Source organism: Phoca vitulina, unplaced genomic scaffold (assembly GCF_004348235.1).
Source record: "Phoca vitulina isolate PV1807 unplaced genomic scaffold, GSC_HSeal_1.0 scaffold27, whole genome shotgun sequence".
Taxonomy (NCBI): Eukaryota; Metazoa; Chordata; class Mammalia; order Carnivora; family Phocidae; genus Phoca; species Phoca vitulina.
The window spans coordinates 19,991,273-20,018,888 of record NW_022589730.1 but is presented as its reverse complement, the minus strand read 5'-3'; the positions used below and the strand labels follow the sequence as shown (position 1 = coordinate 20,018,888).

General features: G+C 36.8%; 1 protein-coding gene across 3 annotated transcripts in view; it reads left to right on the top strand.

The window, feature by feature from the left end:
- Positions 1-27,616, top strand: part of RAB27B (RAB27B, member RAS oncogene family) — a 147,624-nt gene that overhangs the window by 61,555 nt on the left and 58,453 nt on the right. The window contains exon 3 of one of the 3 annotated variants that reach the window (XM_032422542.1): positions 7,712-7,845. The exons of the other annotated variants lie outside the window; for them this stretch is intronic. The gene's annotated coding sequence lies outside the window, so the exon portion shown is untranslated. The remainder of the gene's footprint in view (positions 1-7,711; positions 7,846-27,616) is intronic. 3 annotated transcript variants of the gene reach the window in all.

The following is a 27,616-nucleotide window of genomic DNA, read 5'->3' as shown; positions in this document are numbered from 1 at the left end:
ATTGAAACTGCAGACTATGAAATCTACAACTGCTGTTTAATTCATGGTTTAAGTAATTGTGACATTTTTCCTAACAATTTTTATTCTAGATATTGGACCTGATTATCTTGCTGATAGAGAGATTTTAGCCACTTGGCAAAAAAAGGTTAACTTTAATTCCAACTTTGAGGTTGAAGAAATATAGACCATCTGGACTAGAACTATAAGAAAACATTCAATTCCTGTTTATGGTGCTATCTATAGCATCTTTCAAATACTATTATGGACTAAAAGCACATCAACCATGAAACATTTTGTGTTTATATTCATACCAATGACTTTAATTTATGTTGTGTTAACGTATCAATATCATTAATTTGGGCATTTTATGGTATGCTTTCAGTCAAACTGATCAATATTTTTCTAAATTGGTATATAAATACTGTTTAAATAACAATTATTTCTTTTTATTTTTTATTTTTTTAAAGATTTTATTTATTTATTTGAGAGAGAGAATGAAATAGAGAGAGCATGAGAGGGGGGAGGGTCAGAGGGAGAAGCAGACTCCCTGATAAGCAGGGAGCCCGATGCGGGACTCGATCCCGGGACTCCAGGATCATGACCTGAGCTGAAGGCAGTCGCTTAACCAACTGAGCCACCCAGGCACCCCAACAATTATTTCTTTTTAAATTATTAAGTCAATAAAATGCAGAAAGTTGTTTAGATATTATTGTCCCAATAATTTATAAATGATGGATATTTGAAAAGTCATAAAAATTCCATTGTGCTATATATACATATTCCTCTGATTATATTATTGCCCAGGTATAGTTTTCAGATATCCTGTCTCGAAACTCTTTTTTTTTGTTTTCCACTAGGGAATTATGTTTTAGATTTGAATTCAGTAGGATGCTACAGTAAAGTTTTACATTTGAACTTAATATGATGTTGCAGCACTACAAGTGGTTTTTCATATCTTTCGCATGGATTTTTAGATCAAATACTTTCTGTAATGTAATTAGCATATCAGAAGGACTGGCCATGTTTAAATTCAAATTACCTTCTGCTTGCTTCCTATTTCATTAGCAGAATTGAAATTAAATACAAGGAAACAATCTGTTACTAGAATTTTTTTTCATGTTGACATTCCAATCCCACCCCAGTCTATTCTACATTTACTAAGACTTGCTTTTACCTTCGAGCCGTGGACTATTTTGATTAAATTTGAGATCTATTGCTGTAAATTGTTTTTTTGACTAAATTGTCTAGTTGTTTTATTTGATCCATCAATTCATTCAAAGTGATGGATTTCATAGCTCTTTTTAGACATAGCTTACCACAAAATCAACTTATGGAAGGAAAATTAATGAAGTAGAGAAATGAACCATTGACATCTGGTCACTTGTGTTTGTCAGGAAAGGAAAGATAGTATTTAAAGATATCGTCACTTTATTAAAGAAATACACACACTGTTTGCTGATAGTATGAAAGCTCATCTCCATAGAAGAACTGTATGAAACTAAGTATGAAGTATGGCTTATTTCAAAGAAAAAAAAATTAAAAGACAGGTAGGTATATAAACCAGAGTGAAACTTAGTTACAGTGTTTAAAGACTGTATCCAAGAAACATGTGAAACATTTTTCTAAAAAAGTGAGTACATTTGTGACAAATTATTCCTTCCCAATTACTCTGAATGATCTTGACTGGCCACTGCCATCACCATACCTGAATTTATTTTGGATATTGACTACGTGAAGACCATCAGTGATTGATTGATTGATTGATTGATTATTTTTTAAAGATTTTATTTATTCATTTGACAGAGAGAGACACAGCGAGAGAGGGAACACAAGCAGGGGGAGTGGGAGAGGGAGAAGCAGGCTTCCTGCTGAGCAGGGAGCCTGATGTGGGGCTCGATCCCAGGACCCTGGGATCATGACCTGAGCCGCAGGCAGACACTTAACCGACTGAGCCACCCAGGCACCCCAAGACCATCAGTGATTTAATCTTGCAGGATGCTAGAAGACAAACACATTAAGATTGTCTTTCATGTTAACACATACAGGGGAAAAATGAAAAATTCACTGAATAGCTAGATTACCAAAGAGTCAGGTAATTAGCATATATTCTTATAGGCATATTTTTCAACAAAGAAAAAAATTCAACTTTTCTTGGAGATGTTTTGTGTAATGTGCCCGGAGTCTTGAAACACTATCTAGAGATGACTGTAACATTTATTGTTGCAGAATAGCTATTTGTAGCAATTTTTTAATTTTTTAAGGAGACATATAAGTGTTGTCCCTAAAGAGTTGTCCTGGAAAGTTATGCCACTTTTTAATAATGCCAAATTTCTGTAAAACATTCTAACACTTGTAGAATATTTTCAAACCTTACTGTTGACCCACACAGAGAATGGCATGACTCAACTCCAGCTCCTCTGTTACCACACCTGATTCAGAATGAGTTTTGGCTCTTTCCAAATATCAAATTCAGCACTAAAGTACCAAGCTTTTTACTGCTAAGATGTATTTCAAAGACACTTAAAGCAATTTTACAAGTAGAATTTTGAGAAACATCTTGAACAGGAACATTGTCATAAGAATGTGGCCTTAGGTGACTAATCATTTGTCATTTAGATATTAGAATTTGATGTAAATGTTTAAATCCCTCTCATTACTTTATAGCCTTACGACATAATAAAGGGAGATATAAATCATCAAAACAAAAAAAGAAACCTTAACTTTATTTGGACAAAGAACATCAGAGTCACAAACTAGTTTTGGTCATGCTCCCTACTAATTGGTTTCTCTACATGGCTATTTATGTCATCACAGATGCAAAAGTGAGGCCAAATAAATAACCATCTAAACCCCTTTATTGCATTGCACAGATGACTAAAGGTAAGAGGTAGGATGTTAGAAGAACACTTGTGTTAATGAGCAAAAATAAATATATTTACACACATAAGACAATGGATAAATGGGATAGACCCTGGTTTTCTAAATAATCCTTTCATTTGTTTCTGCTAATTATTACTATAATTGACACTACTGTATTCATTTACATTCAAAGCAAAAAAATAACTTTTCTTCAGTGCTCCAATACATAACACACTCTCTGTAATAAGGAACTCATGAAGTCCTCCACTAGATTATTGCCAGGAGAAAATTTGCTTTACAAATTTCTAACAAACAGGAGGTATTCTAAAGCAGTAGTCATAAAAGGAAAAATATTTTGACATAAGGGGTTTGTAAAACCATCACCAGGGTCAATAGAATAATGGTTGTCTTTTTTATTGACAGCAACATAACAACCAACTTTTGATATTATTATGTAAAAATCGAGACTATCACAGTTCCTGATGTAAATGCAGTGGGTGTGTTTGGTAAATTAATGGACAGTTGAAATATCCTGGGTCTTTGAATAAAAACTCAGAATTTAAATAGAAGGAGAATCCTTTGGATTTAAAATATTCAACTTCACTACTTAACCTACTTTGGAAAAAGTCGTTTGATCTGACTCCTCCTCATTTTCCTTCCCTGAGAATTCTCCTCTCTCAGGAAAGGGCGTCCTCTTTCATGTGGTTTGCAGTAGAAAGAGAGAAAAGAGCATAGATTAGTGATGAAGGAAAAGGATTCCCATGTATCCTGATACAGTTTTGGTGGTCAATGGAAAGAGAGATGTCTAATTCTTACTTGGTTTTCCATTTGATTTGCTCACTTGGCATTTCAAATATTTCATAATATGCTAAGGAATGAAAATTAGAAGGGACAGATCATAGAAGTCATCTGGTCCAAACTCCACTTGGTTGAGAAAACCAAGTACTACCTGTATCGGGTGGTTGTTGTGAGAATAAAATGAATTTATACATATAGATGTAAGGTACTTAGAACCGGGACCCAGAAAACATGCTCTAAGTGTTCATCATCATTGCATACTCTAGGCATATTTTTCTGAGTGCTTTTATTACTGACATTTAAATAAGATTTTGTTTTCATTAAATAAAGAGTTGAAAATAATCAAAATGGGCTCCACTATCTCATCCAGAGGGATGGCTTTTGCACTTAGTTAAGCAGGACTAGGGAAATGCCATCCAACTCTGGCATGAGCTCTGATTGAGTAAAAAAATCTTTACATTTTTTCCAAAAAATGAGATTTGAGCCTTCCATGTAGGATAATTCTCTGGCTGGGAATATTTAAATAGTTTTATGACAGAAGTCACATACATACAATGTTGATCCATACACTGTTGAAAAATTACTGGACTAATGGTTACTATTTTTTAAATGGGAGTTCACATAAATATCTTAAATTCCTACTTCTTTTGAAAAAAGGGAAGACCTGACAATATGTCCAATGTACAGTGATCAGCTCGTGTGGAACAGAGGTACCCTCCTTGAGAGTGGAGAAGCAATGGCCAGAATGCCACAGTCCTTAGCGTTCCCTATCACTTTACATCTAGCGTTTGGACTAGTGTTCCCCCAAATATGTTTGTGTTCATGGTTCCTTCTTTTAGTAGGAAATCATGAACAGTGCAAATAAAAACAAGTGAGGAGCAATCCTGTTACGTGATACACAAATGGTGATTTCCCCTGAATGACATGGCTAGTTATTATATATGTTTGTTGCTTTTTTTTGGCTGTTCTATCTACTGCAGAGACTATAGGCATTAATATTTCAAAATGAGGCCCTTGTTTCCTAGTGGCAGCATGGCAGGCTGATCGTGTCATGAGCTTCCCAAATTTCTCATCCTTACATCCATCCATCAGAGTGGAAGTTAAGCTTTAGAGTGATTTTTAAAAGAATTTTGATTTTCCACTTCAGGTTAATGTTACAGAATGTGTGGTGCTGTCATGCTGTCATTTGCTGGTGACATGCCTGAGTCAGTAATATTGAAGTACAGCTTCAAGATCCCTAGCTCTGAGACTAATGCTTCAAAATCTGGTCCTCAGTTCAAAATTATTAATTAAATTGTTGCCTTTATTACTGTTTATATCATCGTCAGCATCCAAATCTGGCCATCCCAACTTCAAAGAGGAACATATGGAAATTGGTGGATCAATTGATAGATGAAATATAATAAGTTTGAGGTCTAATCTTTTTTCCCAGTTGTTTTAAATAATCGGAGATTAGAGCTCTGTGAGGATACTTTCTCTTCATCGACTCTTCCAGTTTAGACCTACAGTTTAGACCAATTGTACTCAGGAAGGAACCACTCATTTTAGTAGATCTGAAAGACAGAGTTGACCGTGGGATAGTTGTATTAAGAGCTGTGTCACAAGGTGGTTAGTTCTGAGCAGACAGAGAGACAGATACTATTCTAAAACATCAGAGTTTAAGAGGAATCATTGCAGTTTTTGCTCCATGTTGGAAATAGGGAGGCAGAGTTTTACCTCTCCTGTTCATTTCTGATGTGGCTGATTTCTAACTCTGTTGACATCAAGAAAATATTATTTTCAACCCTATCCAAGTATGTGCAGATGAATTACGTATACAAAAAGGCAAGCGGGCATTTGAGTGTGCAAGTGTGAAGGCCTTTAATAATTTGTAATTAGTTATAGGGACCCACGGCTTTTTTAAAAATGCAAAACTGTTCATTCCTTCTTTATTCAGAATAGTTGAATCTAAATTATAGCCTTTCTCATTTATGGTGACAGATTAAATAACAACTCTCCATCTCTGTTTCCCAATGACCTAACTTTCCAATGATCTAATAAGGAGCAAATATTAAAATATGCTCTGGGGCTTTCCACTCTGGCTGCCCAACAGACTCATGAAAAGGAGTGATTTGTGGTATCTTTACAAACCAAGAACAGTTAACATTTTTAGGTTTGTAGATTAAAAAAAATAATTTCCATTTGCATAAGGATATTTCTGATTTATTCCCTCTCTTTCTCAAATGATACTCTCACCACCATCTTGTCTTGTGATTCTCAATTCTGACTGTGCAAGAGAAGTACCAGGAGTTTTATTATTTTAGATCTTGTTTAAATATCCAGTATTAGCCCTACCCTAAAGATTCTGATTTAATTGATTACAATGAAGCTGAGTATTTTGTTCAAAACTCTGTAGGTGGCTCTAATGTGAAAACCACTGGTTTATTCTGTAACCTAAATGACTTCTCTTTCCCTTTAATGTTTCATACTGAGAGCTCATTTCCCCTCCCTATTGTTTAGCAATTGGCCACCTGGGAACCTCTGAGCAGGTTGAACCTATGGATACCCCTCCTCAAAGGCTGAGAGATGCTGAGAGAAAACCCTCAGGAATCCAGGATTAAAGCATATTCCTGGATCTGCTCATAGAATCATGGAGGGTTAAGGTTTGAAGGGACCTTAACTACTGTGTTACAGAAAGTTGCATTTTGCAGATGATGAAACAGAAGTGTGAAGATGTAGGAATCAAAGAACTAGTGATAGCAGAGCTCAGATGAGAACCAGATGTCATGGGGCATCTAGGCTCGCTCAGTCTCTGCTGCATCCTGATGTCATCCCTGTTATAGGAGAGTAATGAGTCCCTCCAGATAAGCATCAAGGCAGAGGAAAGTCACATCCTAAGTCAAACCTACCAGGTGTGAAGTTTCTCTATGTGTTAAGCCTTCAAAGAAAATAGGACAAATGTTGCCCAACATTTTAAAGTACTACTTTGAAAAGGATAGGCCTTGTAAGTTTTGAAACTTCTAAGTTGCTAACATTCAGTTATATGTTAGATCATATTTCATGACCCAAACTTAATATCCAAGAGTTACTAGTTGTTTGAATACTAAATAATATTATTTATGACTATTGTTTTCACTCATGGTATTCAGTATTAGTGTAATGTACCTCCAAGTCTTGTAAATTAAAAAAAAAATTACCCTCATCCAGAGGAATGGGGATGAAGGCAAAGATCAAATTGCAGTTTTTCAGTTTCATTCAGTCACTCCGGGATCACTTGCATAAGGAAAGATGAAACATAGCCTCTCTGTGAGAACCACCGCCTGAGTTTAGAAGATCTAGATTGTTTAAAATGTGTAGAAGAGGGGTACCTGGGTGGCTCAGTCGTTAAGCATCTGCCTTCGGCTCAGGTCATGATCCCAGGGTCCTGGGATCGAGCCCCGCGTCAGGCTCCCTGCTCCTCGGGAAGCCTGCTTCTCCCTCTCCCACTCCCCCTGCTTGTGTTCCCTCTCTCGCTGTGTCTCTCTCTGTCAAATAAATAAATAAAATCTTTAAAAAATGTGTAGAAGATACGGGCTTGGTCAGCAAATGTTCAGGTCACTTTCCCTGTAGAAACTGTCCCCCTTGAGTGTGGAGGATGACTGCAGAGAATGGAGAGTAAGCTTGAATCTGGGACCTGTGAGTACAAGGAGATGGAACGTGGTGGACTGTCCTTCAGAATACAGAGGCCAAGAGCAGTCCACAATTGGGTGTCCCGGCCCCTTTCCCTTCCCATTGAGTAAGATACTGACCACGGGATTTCCCAAACAGCAAAGCTGCCATTTCTGTCAGTGGGATGACCAGAAAGAGTAAAGCCAGGGGTCAGTTACTGAAGGTGCAGGGAAGCCAGGTCCTACCCCAGTTCACAGCAGCCTTACTGTTGCTCAGGCCTTTTCCAGCAGTATCACTGGGGAGTATGCTTTCCCTTCAGCAATACTTACCAGTAGGAGGTAAGGAAGAAATTCCCAGAGAGGGAGAAGACTAAGGTTTGACCCCTGGACTGAGCTGAATTTCTCCCTTTGTTTCTTTGCTTTGGCAGATTGAAGTGAGCGGGTGCTGGGGGCACCATCATTGTTCCTTTAGTCTTTCATTTGGCCTTTCTCCACGGTCTCAGTACCCACTCTTACATCTGGTATGTGGTGATTCAAGGAAACCTCTTCATGTATGTTCAAGGTGTGTCCTTTCTTTTCTTGACTGGATGTATAAACTGGTTGGCATGGATCAGATTTTCTTTTGGGCCAGTCCATTATTTTAATATCCTCTTAACATTTTTTAAGTTTCTTGCTGAGGGATTTTACCCTTTTCTATTTTTCTAAATGGCTACAGATATTTATTTTTAAATTCTTTAGTCATTTCAATAGAATATGGGACAAAAGAAGTTTCAATGTGTAGGCTCAATTTGCCAGGAGAAATTCCCTGACTGGAATGGGGGACATTGAGATGTCTTCTCTGAAGATTATAAAGTCTAGCTGGACTAGTATCATTCTACAAAACTTTTATTAAGATCCTAAATGTAGGAAGAGGAATAGTCCAAGGGCTACACATCATTCAATGTCATTCTGGTCTAAAGCCTATGTTGATTGAGCATTTGAAGATTTGGAAAGGAGATGTTGGTGGTGAGCAATCATGTGAGAAGTGGTAGCTTAAATAATTCTTCATTGGCAGTTCTTTGCTTATGTAAACATTTTGATTTAGGTAGGGTAGGACTCATTTATTCACCTTTTCATTTATTCAATTCATATTTATTGAGTGTTTATGTTATGCCTGACACTGTAGCTGAAATATATCAATAAAAAAATACAATGTTCCTTCTATGAACTTATATCTAGAAGGGGAAAGAAACACAAAGCTAGCAAGAAAATAATTAATAACAATTTTACATAGTGATGATGCTTATCACGAAAAATAAAGAAAGGGGGTAGAGAAGTACAGAAACTGGGGTTGGGGGCTTTCAGATAGGGCAATTGGAGGTCCTCAGGATGGATGGCTTTTGAGTAGAGGTCTAAATGATATGAAGTAGCAAGCTATGCAAAGTTCAGGAAGAAGCATATCCAGAGAGAAGGACCATGGAGCTTGGCTGGTGAGAGAAAAAACAAGCTTGCAAGCAAGAGTGGGATGTGAGAAATCATACAAGTCCTTGTAAACATAGAAAGGAGTTTGGATTTTATTCCTCTACTGTAATAAGTAGCCATTAGAGGTTTTCAAGCTGAGGAATCTGCTTACATTATTTTGAAAAGATGTCCCTGGAGGCTGTGTGTAAGGGGAGAAGAATGGAAGCAGTGAAACCAGTTAGGAAACAACGTTAGTGGTGCAAGGAAGAGGTGATGCATGGGGAGAAGAGACAAGTAGAAGTGAATAGATTTAGGCCATGCTGGAATTAGACTGTGTTGCCAGGCTGGCTGTGGAAGCTGAGCAAGAGAGAAGAATCAACGGTGTCTCCTGGGGTTTGGAGTTCAACTGTGTGGATGATAGAGCTATTTACTAAGATGGCGGTCAGGTTTGGGTTCATTTAGGGATGGGGGAAATCAGTAGTTCCACAAGTTTGGAATTTCTGGTGGCGAAATCAGTAATTTTGTTAGACTTCTGGATGGGACTACGTTAAAGAGCCATGAAGGACGGAGGGATTAGTCCTGATGTAGGACTAATTATATCTTTCTCTTCTTGACTGGTGTCTTTTTTTTTTTTTTAAAGATTTTATTTATTTATTTGAGACAGAGAGAATGAGAGAGAGAGAGCACATGATGGGGGGGAGGGTCAGAGGGAGAAGCAGGCTCCCTGCCGAGCAGGGAGCCCGATGCGGGACTCGATCCAGGGACTCCAGGATCATGACCTGAGCCGAAGGCAGTCGCTTAACCAACTGAGCCACCCAGGCGCCCTTGACTGGTGTCTTTTTAAATCAAAGTGTGGTCAGTACCATCAATGGCCTCAGCCTTATGGGAAATGTATATGGATCTTCTTATAGTCCTATTAATCAGAATCTGCATTTTAACAAGATCTCCATGAGATTCCTATGCACATTCACATGTGTTAGGAAGAAGTAACTGAATCTAATCATGAGAAAACATCAGACAAATCCAAACTGAGGGACATTTTATAAAACAACTTGTCCGTAATCCTCAAAAAATCAAGGACATGAATGTCAAAGAGCTGGAGCTGTTCAAGATTAAAGAAAAATAGATGTGATAATTAAGTGGAACACGTGATCCTGGATTGGAGTTGGATTCTTTTGCTTTAAAAGATATTCTTAGGATAGCTGACCAAGTTTGAATGGGGCTTCTGGGTGAAGGGTATATAGGAGTTTCTTACTTAAAATGGTGGCTACCTTTTTTGAGTATGTTTGAAGGTTTTGTTTTTTTGTTTTTGTTCTGCTTTGTTTGTAATTTTGACTGGTACGGGCCATTTGCTGCAGTGTTGAGATAGAATGTGATGGAGCTTGTTGTTGTTGGTGGTGGGGGCTGGTTTCTGGCAGCCTCACTTCAATCCAACAATGCCTTCCTTCAAATCTCAGCTAGTGGGGGGGGCAACGTCTCACCAGGTGCATAAGGTGCTCTGCAGGCCTTGCACACATTTTACTCTGAGTGGTATCACAGGCTGAGAAAGGGAAGTCTCATCAAGTCTCTGAGAGGTACCCAGAGAAAAAACTTGGGTAAACATGGAGATCACCATGGCATTCAGTCCTGAAAAGACTATAAGAAAACACCATAGAAACATTTGTAACTCTGGATCCCTTTTCCTTCTGGTTGATTTTTTCCATCGATGATTGTATAATGTTAAAAACTTTAACTTGTCTCCTCCTGTACTTGTAGAAATTTATGTCTTTTTATTTAAAACTGTCAAGGTACTACGCTAGTTGTGTCTTCGAAGCACAAATACAATTTTCACAACCATAAATGGTAATGATATGCTCTATATGTTGGAGAATCCATGAGCAGGTTTGTCTTTATCCCAATGTGGTTGGAGACTTCCCTCACTGAAAAGACCTTAATCCAGTAGTGTTGACTTGAGGATCCTAGCACAGGTGATTTATAAGTTTAGAGATGAGGTGCTATCAAGCCCTGAAAATGAAGGGCAGAGAATTCTCAGAAAATATTAATAGAGTTGAATGAATCTCAAGGTTAACTCAGCATTCACCAAGCAGGTATCTTTAATTGTTGTTTGAAACTTCAGTTCCTACATCAAAGATCAGGTTTCAAGAGACTGGATTTCATGTTGAGTAGGAAGAATGCTTTAGAAAAGTATTTTTTTCTCCATTGGAAAATATAATTAGGTCCCCAGATCCCCAGATGCACAGATTGAATAAGTAAATACAGCTCCATCAAAATCATGCATTTATTACTCGTAAGTTGGTACAAACCCATTTCATAGGAAATCATGTGCTCATTTTCCCAAAATTGTTCTACTGTAGAACACCTGATTTAGCCGCTTAATCGTGACCCATTGTGGTAAAAGCGAATGATGCATTGAGTCCACTTGATTTGTTCCCAAGCTATGGGATTTCCTTGAGAGATATGAGACACTTTGCTACAGCTTCCTTTTTTGTTTCTGACGCCCACACTCTGTGCTCTGTGGAGAGTCCGTTTTTGAAATATGTTGACAGCCCTCACGGATAAGCAATGTCCTGAGCCTTAGGTCAAGGACTGGAAAATGTACTGGTATCTGAATCACCTGCTTCACTCAGAACCCACCTCTTAGGGAGATGGAGCTGGGTGTAGCATGGAAGCTATTGTGTGTTACCTTGTGGGGGGCAAATCTTTGATTAGAGGAGCAGTATTTCTTTTTATCTCCTTGCTTTGCTATTCACTTTGATATCAAGTGTATACAAGCATAAGTATCCAAAGGCAAAATGAAAAAATACAGCATTCACAACACTCTCAAACACTGTTTTCTGTCCCCGTGCATATTTTTAAGAGGTTGAATGTATGCCTAATTCAGAAGTTATTATTACAGGAATTATCATGATGAAAATTATCATAATAATGATTCTTTACTTTAAGCTCTTTCTTTTGTGTTAGGTTTAAGTAACTCAGGTGTTAAGAAAGCAAACTTTCTTTTCCTCAGTCACTTGAAATGTTTCTCACTTCCAACATGACCTAGGCATGGAGAATGTGTTAGGGAGTAGGTTGCATTCACCTTTGGGAACCTGGGGGAAAACAAACACATCTCTAAGACTTCTGTTGAACAGGGGAGAAGTTATGAGGGACCAAAGCAGTGGCTGATGGGGTACATTTATTACTCCCTGACAGTCTCTGCTTATTCAATGTATTTTGAAAAATATTCAAAGTCTGTTCAAACTAAATGTTTCTAAAACTGCTTACTTAATAAAATAGTATAAAGAACCACTGGTTGTTACTATTTTCAACTGAAATAAATGCATTAAAATATTTATTTTAAGACTCTGTGGCTCTTTAATGATGGATTCATATGACTGCTAATACTAATGCTAAGTGTCGGCAAATTGAAAATTCTTAAAATAAGAAATGCTTGACTCTCAAATAGCTGTGCCAATGTACTTCATTTTGGATACCCTTGGTTCTTAGCCACTATGAAGCAAATATGAATTTCCCTGGAATCTGAGGGAGCCATTGACAACCAATACTGACCTGGGACTTTTTCTTGGGTTAGCTAGATCGGCTCTGGCATCTCATGAGTCTCAAAGGAAATTTCACCTTCCATTTTGCAGTCTTTACATCAAGAAATAGTATTCATTTAACAACTTTTTTGCAGTCACCTGCTCCTCAGTTAGGAACTTAGGCACTCCCTCTACTTGCTAAATCTAGGGAAAACAAGAAGTCACCAAGATTGTTCATGCAATCAATGAATCCACGAACACTGGTAATACCAATCTCTATCAATTCCCCAAAGCCATGCCAATTAAACATACTATCTATTAAAAAAACAACAAAACCACCTGGCATCCTTATTTTGCAACTCACCAAGGAGTTGGTTTAATATCTCACTCTACCTGCACACCAGTAATCAAGTTTACAAAGGCATACAAATTTACTACTCTCCTCTCAACACCTCTTTGTAGGAATTCTCAAGTTACCTCTTTGAGCATCTGTATGTAACCCTTATGCTAGGACCTTATCTTGCTGTCAGCATCCTTACAATATGGTAGGTGAGAAAACAAAAATAAACCTGAAACAATTCAAGTGTTACATAATCATTCAATTCAATGAGATCAATTCAGGTATGTTATTAGCTTTTTTTTTTTTTTCCAGAGAAAACTATTTGAGAAGGCAGGACTGATTTGAGGCTATAGGAATATGTGAAGGATTTAAATTAGTCAAAGTGATGGGTTTCAGTACTCCAGGAGGGGAAAGCAACCTGAACAAAGATATTGAAGTGGAAAGGAATTTGCTCTAACAGACTTGGAGGAAATTGATCTGATTGGTGTGAAGAACTTACATTAGAAATTACTAAATATGAAATGTCAGATTATGGAAGTGAGGGAGAAATACATATTTGGTGCTATAGGAATTAATAAACCAAATTTTGAGAAATGGCAAGACATGTTAAAAAACCCATACTTCTATACTAAACTAACTGAAAGAAACAGTACTGAAAATGTTATATACTGTATGATTCCATTTATTTGACATTCTTGAAAAGGCAAAGCTATAGGGAGAGAAAATAGATCAGTAATTGCTGGGAGGTTGGGCTCCAGGGACATGGAGGAATTTTTTGAAATGATGGAACTATTCTCTATCTTGATTGTCATGCGGACTAAATGACTTTATACATTTACCAAACTTGCAAAATCACACACTAAAAATATGAATTTTGCTGTCTCTACAATATGCTCTTCAAATATAGAAAAAAAATCTTGTTTAAGGACAAATATGGGTTAAAATGGGGATGAATGTTGACAGGAACAAATAGAAGGAAGAATTGTTAAAATTTATTGCTCCAATATATTAATCAAAAAGTTTGAAATTTTCAGACCTATCAAAGGAGATAATATGTGGAATATAAATACATGTCTGAGGATATATATGTGTAACTTTACAATGTCTTTGAGAAGTATAATGGCCTAGTTAGATTAGCTTTCAGGATGTTTTGTTAGTTACTATCAAGCCGGGATGGTTAGGTAGATTGGAAACACGAGTCATTAACACCATGTTTAAACTACTAACAACTAGCAAAAATAACATTCAAAAAAGTAAAGAATTACATCAATACCAACCTGCTCAATATCAGAAGTATTCTAAATCTCTTAAAAGCAAACATGGGTAGGTTTGAGCCAATTGCATTGATTAGAAGATATTGAGCTCATTCTGAAATGTTGAAGCACTTTATGAGGTTTAATAAAATTAACTGGCATTTAGTTTAATTTAGCTTTTCTTTTCCTGCTTTGAGAAATCACCCATCATGTGCAATGTCAGTATGCAGAAAAAAAGTCTCTGAATGTTTTGATGGGTCCTGAATTTGAGGATAAGTCTTTCCTGAGGGTTAGAGTTTTCTTGTAGTGGTCAGCAAGAGGCAGGGTTGTTGGCCAGGTTTTGTATGTCACTTTTGCCCTAAGAACATAACCCCATCAGGAACTTGGAGCTTTATAGGGGTGACTGCAACAACTTGACTCACCGCCCCCCCCAAGCCCCTCACCTTTGACAAAATAAGCTAACTCTATCAATACCCATATTGTTTGACAGCACTATGGAAACAAGCCTGTCTTATTAATGGTGAGTGTGTATCACTTATGATACCTTTATATGGTTTAGGCACCACCCACAATGTTTGTTAGTGATGTTTTAATAGTTTTGTTCTTGAACACTCAGTGGAGAACTGACCAAGTGTATCTACACCTGAACTCACAGGTGAGTTCTGAAAATGGGAAACCTCCATGTTGGCAAAGGATACACTGTGAAAAACCACCCATGTCTCACCCAGGTGGAAAAAAGTTCAGAAAATAAATGAGACCTTTAAATTCACCTTATTACTTTCTCACCTCAGGGGATATCATCTATCTCTGAATACAGGAATATACATGGTACTGGGTCTTGGTCTTTCAGATCTTTTTCTTGCCCCCAGTCTGTTTGTATCTTTCAAAATAGAGTTAATTTTGCATTAGTTACATGCTAAGCATTGATTTAAAAAAGCACTAGCCAGAAGCCAGAGAAATTTCTGTCATAATTAAAATCGTATCCTGTAAGAACAAACAAAAGTGGTTACATATTATGCCATTATAAGTGTTTACATTTTGTTCATTGTTTACTACATAAGATACTGTTCGTCTTCTGTATTTATCTGGATGAACTCAGTAATGCTGTGGTGACAAGCTACACACCTAAGTAGCTTATGTCTTGGTCACATATAGTCTAGGTGACCCATCAGAGCAGTTTTTGTCTGCACAGTGGCCCAGCATTCGAGGCTCCTGAAGTTCTCAGACATCTCCATTTTGACCTGTGATTCTGTAATCACTGAGGTGAGCAATGCACCAGCTCAGAAATGTTTCTTTTCTGCCCAATTAGCACTGGTGTTATACGCAAATTGATAAACGATTGAATACTACATCTGAAACTAATGATGTACTATATGTTGGCTAATTTAATTTAAATAAATTAAAAAAATGAAAAAATGAAAAAAAAAGAAACGTTTCCTTCTGGAAGTGACACATATCACTTCTGTTCATATTTCATTTGCCAAAGCCAGTCATATAACCAAAGCAAACTTCAGAGGACAAGAGAGTGCAAACATTCATTGACACAGAAGTAGAGAAGAACTGGAAACTTGGGAACATTAGAAATCTCCACCGGTCATCCACAAGTAATGCCACATGTCACCCTGTTCAAACAAAGCCAATATACTAGTGGATTATGTTTTTTCGATATATTAATTTATGATTGATCATGCAGTTCTTGACTACCCACACTGAATCAACTTATTCTTTCCAATCTGTAGTAAAAAATGTAAAACAGTCATCATGTTGTACACATCCAAACACATATGCATACCTTGAAAAGCTTCCAACTTTGTTTTTTTTTTAAAGATTTTATTTATTTATTTGACAGAGAGAGACACAGCGAGAGCAAGAACACAAGCAGGGGGAGTGGGAGAGGGAGAAGCAGGCTCCCTGCTGAGCAGGGAGCCCAATGTGGGGCTCGATCTCAGGACCCTAGGATCATGACCTGAGCCAAAGGCAGACGCTTAACCGACTGAGCCACCCAGGCGCCCCGAAAAGCTTCCAATTTTCAACTGGAATACAGAGCTAAATACCCCCACCTTACTAAAATAACAGAATTAATATGATAAAATAATTAGAATAGCAAAAAAAAAAGTAGTCATTAAATATCTAGCTGTACTCAACAATGAGAAGTCTTTACTGGACCAGGAACTCTGAAAAATTGCCAAGAGAAAGTGAAAGGGAAGCAATGATGTCAAAATGAGGCCTCAATGAAAAGATACAACCCAGGGCCCACTGGGAACTTTTCCTAAGGAAAGATAGTTATTAGAGCAATTAGTACATGATAAAATCTTTTGAGTGAAGTTTTCCCAATTAGAAAATAACATTCGTTGAAGCCACTGAAGTTTGGAGTAATTTATTAGTACATTATTGCATAAAAGCTTAACTAGTAGGAGAGTCAAAGCCAGTTGTTTAGAGCAAACATGCTAAACATGCTTTAGTTAAGTAGATAATAGTTGATTATAAAATAATTACTCACCTCAATACATCTATTGACCATCTACCTACATGCCATGTAAGATACTATTCACTATTCAAAAATTAAGTATGAACATTATTAAACAGATCCTACATTAATTTCTTAAAAAATTGGGCTATTTTTCTTTAATGCTTTGTAAAAGTACATTCATGCCCATTCATGTGCAGATAATAGTATTTTGTATTATACTGATTTTTAAAAAGTTTTTTTTTTAAATTCTAGTTAACGTACAGTGTGATATTAGTTTCAGGTGTACAATATAGTGATTCAACACTTCCATACATCACCCGGTGCTCATCACAAGTGCACTCCTTAATCCCCATCACCTATTTAACTGGTTTTTAGAAAGCTTAAAAAGTTAGATTTTAATTTTTTTTTTTTTTAGAGAGGGAGAGAGGGGGAGGGACAGGCAGAGAAGGAGAGAAAGAATCCCAAGCAGGCTCCATGCCCAGTGTGGAGCCCTGACACAGGGCTTGATCTCAGGACCCTGAGATCATGACCTGAGCCTAAATCAAAAGTCAGACGCCCAACTGACTGAGCCACCCAGGTGCCCCAGGTTTTACTGTTAGTTAAGAATCTAAATAATCATAATTTTATTCTTTTAACGCTAGTTTTTCAGCGTTTGTATAAATTGAAGTATTGAGAATATTGATCTGAAAATATTGTTGAAAACAAGTAAACATCTTCAAAATATACAGTAGAAGATCACATGCTCACAGTGTACCCCACATTGAGGGGTTTGAGTTGAAAGGGGAGGAGTTAAATAAGGCACTGACTGCATTTTTTAAATGGTTGAAAAGTAAGCCTAGTGTTAAGTTTATGTTCCTTTTTTTTAGATGGCTTTATTGAACTTTAATTGACTGCATTTCTTTAGGTTGAAAAATAAGCCTAGTGTTAAGTTTATGTTCCTTTTTTTAGATGGCTTTATTGAACTTTAATTGACATATAAACTGCACTAATTATAGTCCATAATATGATACATTTTGACATGTGGATATAGCAATGAAACCATCCCCATAGTCAAGACAGTGACCACATCTGTTGTCTCTAAGGCTTCCTCCTGCTCATATGTAATCCCTTCCACATACCACATTCTCTTGGTAAAATGAAACTTTCAGATTCCATTGTAAATTATCAGGTCTCTCACTTAGCAGGCTCCCAATAAATTTGGTTGAACAACACTTAATTCTAGGGAATACTGTGCTTTCTTACATATATATTCACCAGAAATATCTATCAAAGTGTTTTTCAGGCGTGCAACTCTATGACGCGATTATCGTTATTATTAGCCTTTTTATATAAAAGAGGAAATAAGGGATTGGAGAGAAGTGATGGAATTGGTTCTGAATTTTAAACATAGGACCTCATAAAGTGTGTAGGCGCTCACTAAATACCCAACTGACTGAGCCACCCAGGTGCCCCATGGATTTTTTTTTTAAGTAGGCTCCACACTTGTGACCCCTGAAATCAAGAGTCACACGCTTTACCGACTGAGCTAGCCAGGCACCCTACTCATTATGAATTTTAAGAAGTGGTAGCAGAAGCAGTATTAAAGTAGCCTGACTACGGAACCCTTCTTATGCACACACAATTATTAATATCTCTAGATGTACTGTTCCTTAGAAGAGAACTTGACCTAAATGATGGCTTTTAAAATCTGAGTTTCTGTGATTCCAAACTAAGTAACAAAGACATTTTAGGAATTACTTTTGTTAATAACTTTCTTATTTCTAGAGGTTTAAAGATAAAATGAAGAAGAATTTAACCTTTGGTGTAAGGAAAAAAGTACATATACATATATGTATATATACATACATACAAAATATACGTACATACACATATGTATATGTACATACAATAAACACATATGGAATAATGGCACATAAAACTAATCACTTATGACATACCATTTTCTTGATGCAAATGAGAATTTTAAGTCTCAGCATGGGGAATAGAATGAATAAAGACTAGGTCCTCTGTCATTCTCTGCAATTATGGCCTTAATTGGCATAATTCAGAGAAGAAACATGATGTCATGGCTTAGAAAATGCTAATACCTTGTTCTTATTTTGCTGTCAGTTGTGGCTCCTTCCTCTAGGGCTCTGTGGTCCTTGTCTGTTGCTGTGGCGAGAATGTCCTTAAAAGGGTTTGCTGTACTCCTGTCTATATTCCATCTGCTTCTTATTAAAGGATCTTAGGTCCTTAAGTGCAAGTTTGGGCCGTGTATTTTCTGGTTATTACAAATCCGGTTTTGCCACTAATGAGTTGAGGCAAGGCTGAAGGTGCCCAGCAATAGACAAGGCATTTCTGTGACTTATTTATCTCCTTAACTAGTAGGAGAGAGAGTTGCCAATATATTTACCTTTAATTGCGACGTAAGATTATAGTAACTATGGTGAGGGAGTCAAAGTTTCTCATTGCAATTTTCATTGAGAAAAAATATACACATTTGTACCATTATGCCTCAAGGAGTTTCCTTAATTCGTTACTGGCAATTCTATTGTAAATCACATTTACTTTAAGAGTGCAGTATTTCTGCTTTGAGTCATTTTCACAAATATTTCTTCCAACTTCTAATATTTCAATTATGAGAAAAAGAGATCTGCTGAAATATAAAGCACAGAATGGACAAGAGACTCCTGTCCATTTCCTTGAAAACTTCCTTGCTAAGGATGTCAAGAAAGTGAACAGATTGCTCTATTTATTGACTCATTCAGCAAACATTCACTCTTTGGACACCTATAGTCATGTCAGACACGTGAAATTTTTATAAGCAAATTATTTAAAAACCCTGTGCATTTAACATGTAAGATCAAAGATGAAATCAGTACAAATAGCTTTTGGCAGAGCTTGAAGTAAAACCTAAGCCTTTTGATTTAGAATTCTTGCTCATCTTACTCTATCCAGAACCTGGGAAAACCCTGCTTCTATAATTTTATACATAGAGGCTTCCAAAATCCTGCTACTTGGAAATGCCAAAGTCTCTATGGAGCACCCGATTCTACTACAGATAAACCTGTATCATAAATTCCCTGGGCATAGAGTACAAGAAGCAAAAGTGCTTTGTCTAAAACCTGGATCAAATGCAGGTAATTCAGTATATAAATGACTTAGCGCCACCTGCCAAGTTTACCAAGGATATTAGAATCTGTATCCATTTGATTAGTTACATTAGTGGAAGTTGAAGTCATCATCTAATTAGGCTTTTAGATATCCATTGTCATTCTTAAAGACCCATTCACCTTCTACACAGGTCGATGTAGAAAAACAGGTGGAAATGTGATAGGAATTACTTTCTTTACATCATTGAAGTTCTTAACAGTGAAGTGACACTAATATCTGCAATTAGTTCCAAGAATAACTGTCCCTTTGGATATATTCTCTAGGTTTGTGTTGCATAGTTTCAGTATCAGAGACTCAGAAATTAACCTTTTGATCACATTGACCCTTAACCTATAGGTTAAGGGAAAAAATGGCAAACATGGAATGGATTTGAGGCTCCTGCTGAGCCTCCTGTGAAGTAGAATTTGATTAAGCCCTAAGTTCTGACTCTAATCTTTGAATTGCAGTGACTTTCCTGTTATTCAATCATTAGTGACACCTCAGGATCAATGTTCTATTCTGGAAAGGTTCCTGTTCCCCAGTGCCAATTATCTTGGAAAATAATTGCATGCTCTTTTGTGAAAATGTAGAAAGAAAACATTCTCAATGTATTTGTAATGTTGCAGTGTCCTTCCTAGAGATCAAGGGTGGTTCTTTGAATTAAGATAGAGCTTACTCGGGGTGCCTGGTTGGCTCAGTTGGTTAAGCGACTGCCTTCGGCTCAGGTCATGATCCTGGAGTCCCTGGATCGAGCCCCGCATTGGGCTCCCTGCTCGGCAGGGAGTCTGCTTCTCCCTCTGACCCTAACCCCTCTCATGTGCTCTCTCTCATTCTCTCTCTCTCAAATAAATAAATAAAATCTTAAAAAAAAAAAAAAAGATAGGGCTTACTCTAGGTTTGAATTTCATCAAACTGAGAGAACAATTATTAGCACTCTCAATCAAATTACTTCCTTTTATCCTGGGCATCCATATTAATTGGTTCATCCTGTTCTTTTTTTTTTTTTTTAATTTTTTTATTGTTATGTTAATCCCCATACATCACATCATTAGTTTTAGATATAGTGTTCCATGATTCATTGTTTGTGCATAACACCCAGTGCTCCATGCAGAACGTGCCCTCCTCAATACCCATCATCAGGCTAACCCATCCTCCCACCCCCCTCCCCTCTAGAACCCTCAGTTTGTTTTTCAGAGTCCACTGTCTCTCATGGTTCTTCTCCCCCTCCGATTTCCCCCCCTTCATTCTTCCCCTCCTGCTACATTCTTCTTCTTTTTTTCTTTCTTAAGATATATTGCATTATTTGTTTCAGAGGTACAGATCTGAGATTTAACAGTCTTGCACAATTCACAGCGCTTACCAGAGCACATACCCTCCCCAGTGTCCATCACCCAGTCACCCCATCCCTCCCACCCCACCCCCCACTCCAGCAACCCTCACTTCGTTTCCTGAGATTAAGAATTCCTCATATCAGTGAGGTCATATGATACATGTCTTTCTCTGTTTGACTTATTTCGCTCAGCATAATACCCTCCAGTTCCATCCACGTCATTGCAAATGGCAAGATCTCATTCCTTTTGATGGCTGCATAATATTCCATTGTGTATATATACCACATCTTCTTTATCCATTCATCTGTTGATGGACATCTTGGCTCTTTCCACAGTTTGGCTATTGTGGACATTGCTGCTATAAACATCGGGGTGCACGTACCCTTTCGGGTCCCTACTTTTGTATCTTTGGGGTAAATACCCAGTAGTGCAATTGCTGGATCATATGGTAGCTCTATTTTCAACTTTTTGAGGAACCTCCATACTGTTTTCCAGAGTGGCTGCACCAGCTTGCATTCCCACCAACAGTGTAGGAGGGTTCCCCTTTCTCCACATCCCCGCCAACATCTGTCATTTCCTGACTTGTTAATTTTAGCCATTCTGACTGGTGTGAGGTGGTATCTCATTGAGGTTTTGATTTGGATTTCCCTGATGCCGAGCGATATAGTTCATCCTGTTCTAAAATTGTTGTCCTTCCTTAGAATCCATTCCTATACATGTTTCTCTCTCTCTCTTTTTCGCTTATATAGTTAGCAAGTTCCATATTTCTTTTAGTTGTAAGATTGCTTTTCCCAGGTTTGAAATTGTGTTGCCCCCACTCCAGGGCAAGCTGGCTTAGGTCCAGAGCTACAGACCTAACTGCCTTCCGTTACGTGATTAGAACACTACCCTTGGAACCACTCATTAGTACTGCATCCAGACCCTATATACTGCCACCATTGTCATGAGTATCTGACCCCTTTGACTTTTATAGGAGACTCCCACCCAGACATGCGTTAGATCGAATGCCTTATACCAAGAAGATGACTAATATTTACCACATTTTATAGGTGGAGAACTGCAAGAAAATGAGAAGTTCTTATTAACTTTGTATCTTCATTCTGATCATTTGTGCTTTTATCAGTTCCTTTAAAATGTCTTCTCTCTCAAGACTCTCACTAATATATGACTATAAAAATAAATTGGTCTAATTTATTTAAGATGGGCTGAGTAGTTCTAACAAAAGCCTATATTTTATGTGAAGTATGCAGGGATTTTCCTCCATTCTCACAATCTGTAGTAGTAATGAAATCTGTAGCTAAAAATTTCATGGAACAGGAACAACGTAGTGGTTATGGCAGCGATGCATATTTTGGGAGATACTGATGGCTACAGTACTGAGAATTTTCAAGTCAGTTTGGAAATAAAACATTTAAATATATATTAGAAATGTAATAAAAATTTATTATGGTCTTAAAAAGTTTTACCATACTGATGATAAAAAGAAATCATATTTCTTTTAGTTATAATGTAAAATTATTTATTAAGACAGTCTTACTATTTCTTGAAAATATAGTTTTAAAAAGTAATCACTTGGCATGGGATTCTTTGCTATGACCAAATCTTCATGTACTAGTTGTTATTTTTGCAAATTATCTTTTAATATCATATATGATCAAGTATAAGGCAACATCATTTCCCAAATTATACCTTAAAAAAGAGATGTTTATCTTCTACTGGTGTCATTATAAATCTCTTATAATGGAACATTCATGAAAGTACTTTAATTTGATCAAAAAAGTATTTTGGGAGGAAGAAAATTTTTGCCTGAAATTACATCAATCAATGTTAGTCTGGATGCTTGGAAAAATTACCTGATAATTGGTTAAAAGGCTGGCAAAAAAAATTTAAGAAAGATTCAATTATTCCTGAGCATATGACATCATAATTTGAACAGTTTGCAGATTAAAAAAATGGCAAAAGTTGGGAACAAAAACACTATTTTGGTCACATGTTTGGGGAAAATGAAGAAATCATCATATATTTGCTTATACTTACATAGTAGGCACATAAAACCTTTTATTTTGTAGCTCACTATAAAGCTAGCATTAAGCAAATATATGTCTATACATGTGCATGTATAAGACTATACTTATGTTTATACATATAATTACATATGTTGCTATATGACTATATTTATGTGACATATGTGTTTCTTTCCTATCTACTTAGTTTTATTAAAATGGATTTATTTGTCCTTAATCAATTTGATACATAAATAATTTTGTAATTATAATTATGTTCATAATTATACTTACAGCATTTTTTGTTAATAAAGGGGTCCAATACTGGAATATGGCTTACCCACTCTACTGTGGCTTTTTTGCAAGTCAAGACTTGCATAAAGGCTATATGAAAACATTACTCATGAAACCGTTTGGTCTTTTCCCATTCAATAGTCCTTTAACATAGAAAGAATTAGACTGAGTTACAGTAATTTCCACATAAGGTCCCAGTGTATGTTCATTTCCACATCCTAAGAAACTGAAGCAAAATGAAGTTAGAAGTGGGAGGTTAAGAACACACCATAGAGAGTAGATACTCTACCTCTAATTATGCGAACAAGTGTACTTTGATGTCTAAAATAGGTCTTTGTGTGTTATGTATGTAGAGTAATTTGATAGTAGAAATTCACTTACGCATATATATTTCTTGAACTTGCATCTTTAAAAGTAGTTAGCAAAACTAGCACGACCTGGGTGTCCAGTCTTGTGACTTTTAGTCATGCTGCAGGATTTCCTCAAACTGGGGAGGGGCTGATTTTCATTTGTGATTAGACAGACTATATATGAACTGAAAATCAGCAGAGGGTGGAGGCAAACCCGTGCATGACTACTTGGCAAAGACTTCCCTGCCACAGGAGAAGGGTGAGTTGGGTAACCTCTGATCTCATCAGTGAGGTTCGAGTGGCTAGACAAGATGGCAATTTTTAAGAGTATTGGGAAGGAATGAAAGGCAGTATCTTGCCCAAAAAGTTAAATCAGTGGCTCATGTCACCAAGGATAAGAGAGAAGAAACCAAAGATATTTGTTGTTTAAAGCTTTAAAATTTTCATTTTCTCTTAGAGCACCTTATAGTTTTCTTTCGTGTTCTTCACTTTATCCCCCATGCCTAGCAGAGTATCAGGCACACCTTAATAAATGTTTGTTGAGTGAATAAATGACTGCAACCCTCTTAACTCTATCATCAGGCTGCACCCCAAATTCACTTTCTCCACTGCTAACAGGTTATTATGTAAAAATATATACACATACCTTAATAAATTGTAATGTTCTGTTTATTAAAATATTTTGTTTCTCTGTTTAAGACTACTTCAATATTAACTTTATTTTGATTGAGGTAATACATCTCATAGTTTTTAAAAAATGGTGATAACTCTTTATAAACTAGCACAGATCTCCTCCTAACCCCAATCTCAATCCCCACAGTAAAACATTCGAGTCATGTTTTTCATTGTACTTGCATATTTCTAAATGGTTTGCTTATTCTGCTATTTCTTGACTTAGCAATTTTACACATTGTTTATTGACTGTTATAATGCTTGAAGACTTAGTTGTCTTATACATGTACATAGACTGTCTTTCCTTATCTCCACCCTCTATATATATTTTGGGAGGAAAGACATATTTTCCTGAAATTACATCAATCAGTGTTAGTTTGGATGCTTGGAAAATTACCTGATAATTGATGAAAAGGCAATAAATCTTCAATATTAATTTTATTCGTAAGAAAGATTTAACTGTTAATAATTATTAACAGATTTAATTGTGAATAATTATTTAATTATTAGATTTAATAGATTTAATTGTTAATAATTATTTAATTATTGCTCGCATCATAGTTTATGGTTACTCTCTTGTCAGTGTTCCCGTTATTCTGATTATATCCACATCTAACGGAGTGGTATATTATCATTATGTTTCTTTTCTCTCATAGCCTTTTCACCCCCTGGAGTTAGTCATATCCTTTTTCAAATTTGTTTAGTAAACTTTGTATCTACTGTAAGTTATTCACAAATGCCCCCAAATGATCTTTCAAACAGTGACAGTCAGAATAGTCTAACCGCTGTAATAAATAGGCCCCCAAATCTCAGTGGCTTTATATGGTGTACATTTATTTCTTGCTCATGTCATGGCCCAATTTGTGGCAGCTAGGTGTTCTGTGCCAAATGATCATTCAGAGCCACACATTTCTTTCATGTTGGGGCTCTCGTGTCTTCTAAAGCCTCAGAACTCTTTACTGAGCATTGCGTCTGCCTACTAATAAGGAAAAGGGAAAGCATGGAGGATCTCCTAAGTTACTTTACAGGAATGGCCTGGAAGTAGTGCCCACACACCATTGGCTAGAACTCAATTACATGTCTCCCTACCTGCAGAGGGCTAAGAAATGAAATCTAATGGGGTGCTCAGGAAAAAGAGGACATGGACTCAGATGAGCATTTCCAGTCTCACCGCACACACATTTATCAATAATTTGTCAAAGGTATATGTACATCAAATAATTCTAATTTTTTTCTTTCTTTTCTTTCTTTCTTCTTTCTTTTTTTTCTTGGAGACTTTCCGACTATAATTCATCCTTCTGCTTTCTCTCTAGGCCTGCTTCACAATTGTTCTGCAGAATTCACTTTTATGTCTCCTATGTTGGACCTACATTTCTTGGGTCCCATCCCTTTCTCTTTCTTGATTTATGAGCTTGTTTTGGAGATCCTTCTTTAAAAACAGTACAAGAAGTCCATTTTTTAATCCTGGCAGATCTGAAAATATCCTTAATCACACTTCACTGACATTTTGTTGGGGTATACAATTCTAGGTTCAAAATAATTTCATTTTTAAATGTGAAGACATTTAAAGAATCTTCTGGATCCATTATTGCTCTTGAGAAATCCAAGGCAATTCTTATTCTTTTCCTTTTATGTGATCTGCCTTATGTTTCTGGAAGATGTTTTATGTTCTTCTTTTTATTCCTGGGCTTATAATATTTCAGAATGATGTATTTTGGTGTATTTAATTAATTAATTGATTTAAAAAATTCTTCTTTTGGACTTTTAGTGGAAGTTTTGATCCCAAGGATTCATAGCCTTCATTTCTGGAATCGTTTTTACACTACTTCTTTATTAAAATTTTTCATCCCTTTCTGTGTAAAAAGAACTCTTTTTCTGGAACTTTCTGAGATTCCCTTTAGTCAGAAAATTTTCCCTTTTCTAATTTTTTTTATTTCCCTAGCTTTTTGTTCTATTTTCCTGAAGATTTTTTTCATCATAATCTTAACAACCCATCTGTCAAATTTTTAAAATTTTGAGTAAATTTTCAACTTTGAGAGTTTTTTTCCTGTGTTGCATATAAATTTCTTTTTAATTCATTTTCTATAGGAGCAGAGTAAAAATATGTGTTCATCTTGTTAAACCACAAATTACTCTAGTTTACTTTCTCCAGAAAATAAACTTCTAGTCTGCTGGAGGCTGGGTTGAGCAGATGGAGGTACTTATGGTTGGTTGATTGCACGGCAGTGGGGAAGGAAGCTTTGGGTCCAAGCATTCAGTATACAGACGTCTGACCAAGCCCCTGTGTTCCCCCTACCACCTGGCCTCCTTCTCTGCTGGTATTTCTGCCTCCTAGGCCCGAGCCTCCCAGGCAAATGCACAGAGAATCATCTTGCTTCTTATCCATAACCCCTCTATAGGCACGCAGAGTGTAAACTCTTCTCTTCCAAGTCAGTTACAAGCCTCCATCTGATTTACATTCTTCCAACCATCTCTTGCTGTTTATTTTATCTTTTGAGGTCTCTTCTCCTTTCTATTTGTCTCTATTATTTAATAACATTTAAAAATCCACTTATTCTCACGTTAGAGGAGTTTGGGGAAGGGGAGGATGAAACACGTGTGATCAATTTGTCATTTTTAACTAGTAGGCTCCCATGTATGTACATGTATCTGTTTACTTCAGTTCCTTATTTATTGATAAACCCATTGACAAATTGTGTCTATTTAATTTTTGCCACCGAAACTCCAGGTACAGGAAGGCATTTATTTTTGATTATGACACATGATGCTGCCCCCCTGTTTTCACTGGTTTTGCAGCATCTTTTATTCTGCTCTACCTCTGGTCAACGTGGCCTTCATGAGGTGGCCCAGAATCACTTCTCTCCTGTTCTCCCACCATTCTCCTTGGAATCCCTCTTCCCACAGGGAAGGAAAAGTTCCACCACTTTCGAGTAGCTGAATAGCATTACTATGTAACATTAGTGACTCTGAGCCTCAGAACCCAAAGATGGGACTTACGTGGCAGGTGACACCAGAAGGGCCGTCCCAGCAGAAGTGGGCCCTATGAGGCAGTTGGCCGCTTATCTGGGGAAGGGTGATGAGGAGAGCAGATGAGAAATGTCTGTGTTAGACTTTCTCACGGCAGGGACTTTTTCTAGAAAAAGTTGGCAGCACAGTGTAGTGACCACGCTGAGCCCTGCCTCTGGGATCAGCAAACCTGACTTCTCCCTTTATGATCTTTATGATTCTGGGCACCTTGTTGGGACTTTCTCAGTCTCCATTTCTTCTTTCTTAAAGTGGGGACAGTAAAAATAATAGATTCCTTGCCTATTTCAAAGCAGTGTGGTGAACATCAAATGAGATGATGGCTTGAATAATAGCTATTTGGATTAATGGAAGTGAACACATAAACTAGGTGAAGAATACGGATTATCACTGATTAGCACAGAAAATAATTTAAAAAAAAATTTGAGACTCATTTTAAATTAATTTGCTGCATACAATAGAATAAATTCAGAGTTATGTTCTTTCTTTTCTCTCTCTCTAGACCC